This window comes from Melanaphis sacchari, unplaced genomic scaffold (assembly GCF_002803265.2).
Source record: "Melanaphis sacchari strain LSU unplaced genomic scaffold, SCAv2.0 Contig73_pilon_pilon, whole genome shotgun sequence".
Lineage (NCBI taxonomy): Eukaryota > Metazoa > Arthropoda > Insecta > Hemiptera > Aphididae > Melanaphis > Melanaphis sacchari.
Window position 1 is genome coordinate 2,685,535 of NW_020271525.1, and position 10,382 is coordinate 2,695,916.

A 10,382-nucleotide genomic window follows, 5' to 3' on the forward strand; every position below is an offset into this window, starting at 1 on the left:
TAGTAAGTGCATATAATGACATTTGATTGCTTATATTATTAGTATTATTATTATTATTATTATAATGATTATCATTTTGTATACTTGCACTGTTGTCTGCTCTCAGTGTTTACAGTTGTTAAAGGTGTACAAATTTCCATATTGTTTTAGTCTTTTTTTCGATTTGATATATGATTAGTCAAAAAATATGTGGATCACTATTATTCAATATTCTTTTATGAATTTAATTATATATTAATATATAATAATTCCAGGTAGGTATGTAAGTTATTAGAAATTGTTATTTTTAAAATTAATAGATACATGTTTTGTAAATACAATATTTTTAATAATAGGCTGATATCATTTTGAATTTATTAGTAAAGTGTTGTCTCTAGCCTCAATTATATAATATTTGTTTCAAAAGAGTTTTTAACCAATTAAGTCGTGTTTATATTTTTGAACCAATTGTATTACAATATAATTATCAAAGTTTCTATAGTACTAAAAAAGGTTTTTCTTTATTAAGAAAGCAAAAGTATTCTTCACATTCAATTTTAAATAATTTCTTAATGATTATAACCAGAACTCGGACTCTAGCACTAAATAATACAATTATAATATGAACTACCAATAATAGGTATAACCAAATAAATCTTGGTATAGGTAAACTCTGATAATATAAAAAAAATAGTTACAAAAAAAAAGTTATTTCTTTATAATTTCTTTATTGTTGATTATTTATGAATTGTTAGTGATTCGATATTTCAAATTAAAGGTATTAGAGGTTTTATATTTTTTATAAAAAAAATTAATAAATTATCTTTAAACATATTATACCTACTTTACAAAATTATTTCAAAAGTAAATTTGTTACATACCTAAATATGATTCTAAAACTCAATGTATTTAAATAGGTAAGTACTTAATTATATTATGACGTGTTATTTAGAAAATATTTAGATATTTTTATTGTTATTTTTTTGACATTTACATTGATATAATAAACCTATTATTTAGAAATTAAGTAAGAAGTATTTTATAGTACGACATTATTTATTTTTAATAACAAAAGGTAATAATAGATAATAACATGAATAATATAATACTTGACTAATTAAATAGTTTTTTAATTAATTATAATGGATTTTAATCATAACATTTTGCCCATTATAGTTAATACCACTATATATTAATTAAAAATATACATATATTTTTAATCTTATTGTAGGCTATTTTAGCCCATTGCCGATCTTCTTACATGTTTATCTATGTGTTATCAGTTCTTCTTTATTCAGTACTTCTAATAACTTAAGGTCTTTTTTCAATCGACCTTTTTACTGTTGTTTTAGCCTTCCTTTCTGTTGGCTCATATGAGATTCCCATTTCGTTATGTATATACTTAAAAAAAATGATCAATCATTTATTCATGTAGTAGGTGATAAGTATATACTTATTTTTAGACTAGAAAGTTTAGCTTGTCATCTATATAAAATAATTTCAACATTTTTTCTTTAAACTTAAATCTGGGACTTTATCTTAGTTTTTAAATTATAAATTTATTTTTAATCATTTATTATCAATTACTAATAGCCACCTCTGGTAATAAAATAAATTTATGATATGTCTTCTTAATCAATTTTTCTACTTCTTTTTCTTCAAAAAAAAAATTATTTTATTATGGTCACTTTTAATAGTAAAAATTGTAACAATTGTTAGGTGTGTCCAGTACCTATAGATACAACTTATCTTTATTTTGTAATTGTAACTCTGTGTATATACACCTCACCATAATCGGGTTAATAGTAGACATCAGACCATGGTCAGACTGTTGTAGACACACGACCATAATATAATGATTTATAGTTATTGGTAATAATAACTAGTAAGATAAACAATAAACACTTAACTTCCATTTTCCATCTTAATAATAAGTAAATTTGAGTACCTCGTATCTCGTGAGAAAATTCCAATTTCTTTATGTATTTTCAATGTGTTACATTTAATGTGCAACAATTGCTCATGGAAAAATCATAAGAAAATGTTTTTTTTGTAATTCTTAAACTCACTTTGAAAGTTAGAGTACGACTCGAATAATTGACCAATCTTTAAAATTTTATTTTTTTGTCATGAAAAATTATTATTCTACATTAAAGTTAACAGTTTATTTCTTAGTACGGAAAGTGGCTTATTTTTTTGTGAATTTATCTTATGATATAAAAAAATAAAATGTTAAAGGTTGATTCATTATTACTCACACTTTCAAAGTGAGTTTGAGAATTACAAAAATAAACATTTTTTTATGATTTTTCCACGAGCAATTGTTTCATATTAAATGTCGAAAATACCCAAAGAAATTTGACTTTTCACAAAGTCACGAAGTACTTAAATTTACTTGTTATTAAAATAGCATCGGCAGTTAAGTATTTATTGTTTGTCTTACTAGTTACTATTACTTACTAATAATAACTATAAATTATTATATTATGGTATGTGTCTACATCAGTCTGACCATGATTGAGTGTTTACTATCATCTCGACTGATCAGATGTATATACAAAGCCTAATTATAAATTAAAAAACTTGTAGATACTTTCTTCCTTTCATTCCTTAGAAATTGTCTGTAACAAATTTTTAACATCAATAACAGGCAATAATTGGTTGGCTGACTTTTTTATGTTAATTAAATTTATTATATTACATGAATCAATTGATTGACGTAAGATTATAGTAAAATATTAATGTATTAATGTGATTGATTTGACAGTGTTATTGTAAGTATTTATACACTTTTTATATTTATCTGATAAAATTAATTTTTAATACCTTCCCTTATATTTTCTTAAGAATAATTGGCCTGGATTTATATCTCGATTTATATGCATTTGAATGTTTTTTCCGAATAGTCCAAAAAATAGCTATGTAAACTACAAGTTTGATTTGTAGTCAATAGATCCTAAATATAAAGTTTTATTTTGCATATTTTATCATTTTTTGATATGTACTGTATATTTCTGTATTTTATGATTTTTTCATTGCATATATATGGTTTTTAAATGCAAATATGTAATATTTTGTTTATTTTAATGAAAATAATGTATTTATAGTTATATTTATAGTCCATGTAATTTGATAAAATTGTTTTCTTATTTTATCTGACACCTATCAGGACAAGAAGTAATTTGTTATTGAGTAGATTTTAGTGAATCATACATTTATTGTGATCTGTGTGTGCATAACTTTCATTCGATTTTATATTTATTTATACTTAATGAAAATAAAAGACATTTTTTTATCAATTTTTTGCATATTTGAAGTGCATATTTGAATGACACTCAGTACATAAATGCATGCATATTTAATACATTTTTAGTGTATATAATTCCAGGCCCTAGTTATAACCAATAAAAGATACAATGTTCACACACATGCATATATAATAGTTTTTTTTTTTAGAGAAATCATTTATTGTGTGAGAGAATTGTGGTAGGTTTTGGTCTTCTAATATGAATGACATCCTCTCTGTTACTTTATTGTTTAGTAATAATTTTATTTTCTAAGTTATTTAAGTAAGATATTTTTTTTTTTTAATTTCAAATGGATCTCTGTATGATGGTCCTAATTTAAAAGATTTTCCAACTTGTGCAAAAGAGATTTTAACCATTACTAAGTATCCTGGTTTAAAATTCCAGATTCTATGAGCTTTATTATAGTATTTTTTTTTTGCATGTATTGAGCAAGTTGTATTATCTTTTGAATTTTATCTCTAATATATCTAATATAATTTTATTTTATTAATTAATGATTTATTTTATCATTCTCATTTAAATCTGATATAATATTAATCACATATTTTTTTAAAGTATCAGAAATCTTATTTTCTTTACCCTTTTTGTATACAATTTTGAAATTAAAATCTAATAGCTTAAGAGTTAGTTTGGCTATTCTAGCCAAAAAAATTTTTAGATTTTTATAATATTGTAGACTTATTTTGTCAAAGTATACTATAAAATGTCTATCCCATAATTATTCTCAAAAATTTGTTATTCCAAAACACAATCCTAATAATTCAAGAGTAGGTAGTTGAAGTAGGTATATGTTTTTTTGTTATCTAGTAATTTTCTAGATGCATTACCTACCTATTGAATAAATTGTTATTTCCAAATGGTTGTTTAAGGCAAGATTCGAAACCCATGATTGAAGTATCTATAGTAAAATAAACCTTTTTTTTCATCATTAAATTGTTGAAGTAAAAGTTAAAAAATTATATGGTCTTTTAATTTATTAAAAAATTCTTCATGTTCTTTTTGCCTTTTAATTTTTTTTATCATCTTTTATTAATTCTGTAAGTAGGTGTGCAAATTGTTGAGCTATTATAGTCACTGACTGAAAGCTAATAAAAAAGAAAAAAAATGGTTGTTGCAATTTTACCAAAATCCTTAACATATTTTCTATAGTACGAGCACATTCCTGTAAATGATCTGACATCTTTTTATGTTTTTCATTATTTAAATTTAATGATGGCCATAGTGTATTGATGGTATTTATTGGGTAGATACATTTTGATTAATTAATTTTTAATATATTTATTGAATCAAAAAGTGTCATAATTTAATTTTTATGTAATAAATAAATTTTTTTTTCTTTATTTCGATTTGTAAATTATTACCAATGAATTATTATAAATATAAAGACTCTTTTATTGAAATACTATTATTTATTTTGATATTATTGCATCTCTAAAAATACTTTGTTTTCAGTGGCTTAGATATAATAAAGTCAATTAATACAAATAGACAACTTTCAATTTAATTTGAAAGCGTATAAATTATTAATTTGACTAAATTATTCTATTTTTTTTCAATTTTTTTTTTTTTTAACAAAGTGTAAAATATTTCTAAAAATAAAAAAAAAAACACCAAACTGTTAGTAACCTATCTATTAGTTGAAAATGTATTCCTCAGTTCTTTATAACCTAGTTAAACCCTAATTCAATTTATTTTGTGATAAAATAGTACTTATTAGAGTTTCTAGTGTTTTATAGTACACATTTGAGAGAAATAAACTTATCAAAGGTGCTTGTTTGAATCCCACTTTTCTGAGCATTTAATATTTCTATAAACTTTAATAATTCTCTATAGATTATTTTTATTTACACTTCAGAAAACATCTAAGAAAATTGAATATTTAAATCCTTAATGTTTAACACTATTTAAATAGTCAAGAATACTGTCTTACACAAAATAATTGTCATAAAATTTGAGAAAAATTGTAAAATTATTGCATTTCTTGGTATGTTAAAAAACTAAATGGGAATAACTTTTTAAGTATACTTATCATTTGTTAGCAATAATATTACTAATCAATACATTTTTTTTTTTATGAATTATAATTTTACTCATTAAAAAATACTTATCAGAATGATCAAATTTATTAGTCACTTGAATATTCATATTGAATAGGCTGTGTGCAAAAACAACTGGTGTTTTATACAAATTTTACTTATATAATCTAATTATAAAAATGTGGTATTACTATATTTTATAGCTCATATCTACTTAAATCTAATAATCCAATTTCTTACTTTTTACAGATTACTGATAAAGATTGTACACCGAAGAAGTATATTTGTAGGGTATGCTATGAGCAAGTTGAAGTTAATTTCAGGTTTGCAACTACATGTCGAATAAATAATGCAAAACATAAGGAAAACTTAATAAATTTACCATCAAATAATGCACTCAAAACAGAATATAACAGATTTATGAAAATACCTATTCATGCTTTGGTAATATCAAATTTATACTTAACTGTATTAAATACATTTTAATTATAAATATTATTTAACTAAGAATCAATTATTAATTTGATTTTGATTTTATAGTTTAATAAATACCAATTTGATTCGAAGGGTTTGTTTAATGCAGTAACAAGCTATTTGAATAATTATAATGAAGATTTAAGTTCAACTCAAAATTTTGACCAATATTTTGGTCTTAATAACCACAATGGGTTAGTATTAGCTTAAATATTATAATATGTATTAAAAAAATAAATAACTTTAACTTAATAAGTTTTTTTCTGAATGGTGGTATAAATCGGTTGTGAATTTGAGTATTTTATTTATTTAAAGTAAAAAATAATATGCATAATTATAATAATAAACTAAAAAAATATATTTATTTATTATTTATGTTTTTTTTTTAGTGAAATTTATAAATTTAATATTTAACAAATAGTGTATATTTGGAAAATATTTTTAAGAAATTATACCTACAGTAATGATGCTTGATATATTAGCTTATATTTAGATACCTATTATACCTTATAGAGTGCTTATTTCTCATAAATACAATATTAATATATTTATTTTTTTTTTTTGTTATAGGCATACAATTTAAACAATTTTATTTATATTAATTTTTGTACTTATTAATTATTATGTATTGTTTCATAGTATTACAAATCATTCACATATTGAAAATGATAATCTTGTTGGTAATGGAATTCCAAAAAGCTCTCCAGTACTTGAAGTAAATTTGTCTAATGTGTAAGTAGATTATACAATTGTATTGATTATTCTACAATGGATATTGTTTATAATCATTAGTTTTAAGGTGTAAATGTGCATTAAAATAAATTAAGTAAAACTTAATAATTAATATACTATCAACAATGATGCCGAACTTACACATGAATTGAAGTGATCGCTGCATATATATGTTAGAATTATTTAATATTATCATAATATATGTTAAAATCCTCAGTTGGTGGATATGTAAATATTTTGATTTTTCTTCTCTTAAATTTATATAACTTGGCATCACTGACTATCAGTGTTAAAATTACCTCATTATAAAATGATAATATTATTATATTACATTACTAGCTGATCTGGCAAACATTATTTTGCCACATAAATAGCATGATTGTCTCTTTGTAATTTGTGCATGTGTGATTTGAATAATTTTAACAATTCATTGTTCTCATTTAATAAAGCGTCCAGATCATCGATAATGCATTTATCAAAAAGTAAATTAAGGTTATTATAGCTACAACATGCACCCACGCGTTTGGCAAGGACGCTATCGGAGTCCTCTCCATCCAAAAAGTAAATTTGTAAAAATGTATGTGGTTCGTTTGGAATTAATAGCTATGAGCCCACTTATGATAAACTTTGCCTTTGATTTTGAATGTTGAATGAAATTGTTGACCATTTGGAACATTATTTTTTAATTATTTCTGTTGTTCCAAACTATATCATTTGGAAACATGAATTGACTTCAGGAACAGGTTAGAATTGGGATCCATACTGATAAGTAAGCTATTCAATGGTGTAGGTAGTGTTTCAATTTCTGGTAGTTGCACTTAACCTGACGCACAACACATACCGGGGTTCATTTCTGAATTTAAACACCTTACAATGCGGACATTCCTTATCCATAGCACCAATCTTCACTTTAAATTGAGCATAATATTTAATATCAGACCCATACTTAAATGCTAGATAACAGAATAAATTGGATGTAAATGTTGATGTACAACAAGTACAAGTTGACTTTCAGTATCATGTGCACTGTACCCAATAAAGTTTGTTTTACTTATAAAATACCATACTTAAGTAATTAATTTTTACCTTTTCTTCGTTTTTCATTAATAATAATTGATGAGAGTTAATATAAATTTAATATATCAACTTTTTTTTTTTTTATTGAGCTCAGTACATACATATGTATACTGTATATAATATATATATATATATTGTATACAAAATATTAAACAATCAAATACTATAAAAAAATTAAGTATAAATTACTTATAGAGACTATTTAGCAGTTGATTACTAACAGTTGACATTTTAATAACATTAAATTGATAATAGTTTTTGTATAACATCTTAATATTATTATTAAAAACAAAAAGTGTCATAACTTAATTTTTGAGATTAATGTTTTTACACATATTTTCATTTTTATTTCTTCTGTAATTTGAAGTTATTAGGTTTGTTTAAACTAAAATTTGTTTGATGTTAATATTTTAATACATTTTTATGTATATATATATATATATATTTTTGTAATGGAATAAATAATGCGAACAATAACAGGTTTGCCATAAATAATATAAATCAATCTAGTACAAACATTCCTATTATATAAGGCTTTATTAGTTAATATCTGTAGATATAGATAGCCTATGACTAGAAAGGTCTTATTTTGTTTAATAATAAAAAAATAATAAAAAAATAAAAAATAACATTACTAATTAGAATTATTAAGTTTAAATAGATTGGTATAAGTATTTTTTATAATATAGATACCACATATAATTTTAAAACATTTTAAATATTAAAAAAATGTTAATTATAATTAACCATCTTTATTTATTTTAAAAATATTCATTTTACACAATTTATTATTCAATAACAATATTTTCTGTGGTTTTTTTGGATTCAATATTTTTATTTTTGAGTTATGAAAAATTTTAAATAGTTACACACTTATAATTTGTTTCAAAATTAAAAATTTTGAATAACTACTTACACCAAACCATAGAAAATGCTCCCCTTAAAGTTTAATTATGAGTAAATTTATTCTAATCTTAAAACTAATGAATCTAAATCTTAGTCTAAAATTGCTTAATGTACTTTTACTATGTTATGATGTAATGTAACAAAATTACAACATATTGTTGGAGAGATATCTTCATAATTATTTTAAATATTTTTACTATATTTTTTTTTTTAACTTGTGTTTTAAAATCAATATTGCTTAAAAAATATGAACTAGAAAATTAATTTATTATATAAAGCAAATAAAAATATTTTAGTTACAGTAGAACCTTTCTAATCCGTCACCTTCGGGACTGGGGCTGTGGTCGGAATGCGAAAAAGGTCGGATTATTAGAATATACAGAACATTTTTTTATTTACATATTACATACAAGATTATATCAGAAATTTATTATATTTTACATTACTTAGAAAAAATGTCAGTTATAGATTTTTGTTTAGCAAATGTCATTCTAGACTTAACTGCAATATTCCAAAATACGCACACTGATAGAAACGATACAAGAGAGATCGGAGTACTAAAGCGGACAAGCGATAAGGGAAATATTAAACTAGCAATTAATTTTATATAATATTTTCTATAAAGTAGAAGATCCAAATTGTATTTTTAAATTACATAGTATTCATATCAATTATATTATGGTTGGATCAACCGGAGTGGCGGACCAGCCAAGGGCAGATGAAAGGGGTTCTACTGTATTTGTATTTTGAACGAGAACGAAATATTAATTTTTTATTATATTTAATAATTTTTTTTATTTTAATTTGATTCATGAAAATTTATAAAATATTATATTTAAACATTATATATATATATATATTATTTGAAAATTAAATGAAAAATAAATATGATTAAAATTGAAATATTTATTTAGTACTTAAATCAGTGATTTTCAACTGGTGTGTCGCTGCACACTGGTGTGCCGCGAGCGCCTTTAAAATGTGCCGTGATAAATCTATTAATGGAGTTAGTTTTGTATATATGTATAATATTATGTATTATATATAAAAATATATGCTTCATGTATTATATGAATTGGTGTGCCGCAAAAATTTTGTAGAAGAAGTGTGCTACATTGTTAAAAAGGTTGAAAACCACTGACTTAAATAATAATTTGAAGAGATAATACAGTTTTAAAAATATTTTTCCACTAAGATATTTTTTGGCAATTCAGTTCTTCTTTTTACTATTTTTTTTTTTGTTTAAGTTAATAACATTTTTGTTTTTGAGTAAAATCAAATAAATATAAGGTTCCTTACAAGTATAAGCATTAAGATTTAAATTGTTCATCAATGCATAGAATCATTTTTGTATATAATTTGATCATTGAATTCAAATTTAACATTAATTATTGTGATTTACTGAATGACTAGCTTAAAACCTATTAGGTAGGACAAACAAGTTTGCCGGTTTTACATTTTTATTTTATATGTAACAAAAAGAATTTCCTTAAATAACAAATTTATAAGTGAGTAAAACAACAAATTGGAGTTGCATAGTTATAAACTTAAATTTTACTTTTAGAAAAATCTTTAAATGATACTCAATTTAATATTATAATGTTGATAGTTAATTAAGAACTAATAATCAGGACAAGTGAAATTCACTTTATGTTTTAATAATAGTATTTTATTTTATAAATAGTAATATATTTTGATAAAGTATAATTAATTATTATACATATAGATAAAAAGTAATATTTTTATAGACTGGTTATCTTATATTATATTAAATTTATTTATATTATGTTTTTAGTGAAACAAATATTGTACAAGATTTTAGAGCTGTAACACGTAAAAATAAATCTGCTGTGAATAGCGTTGCCACTCG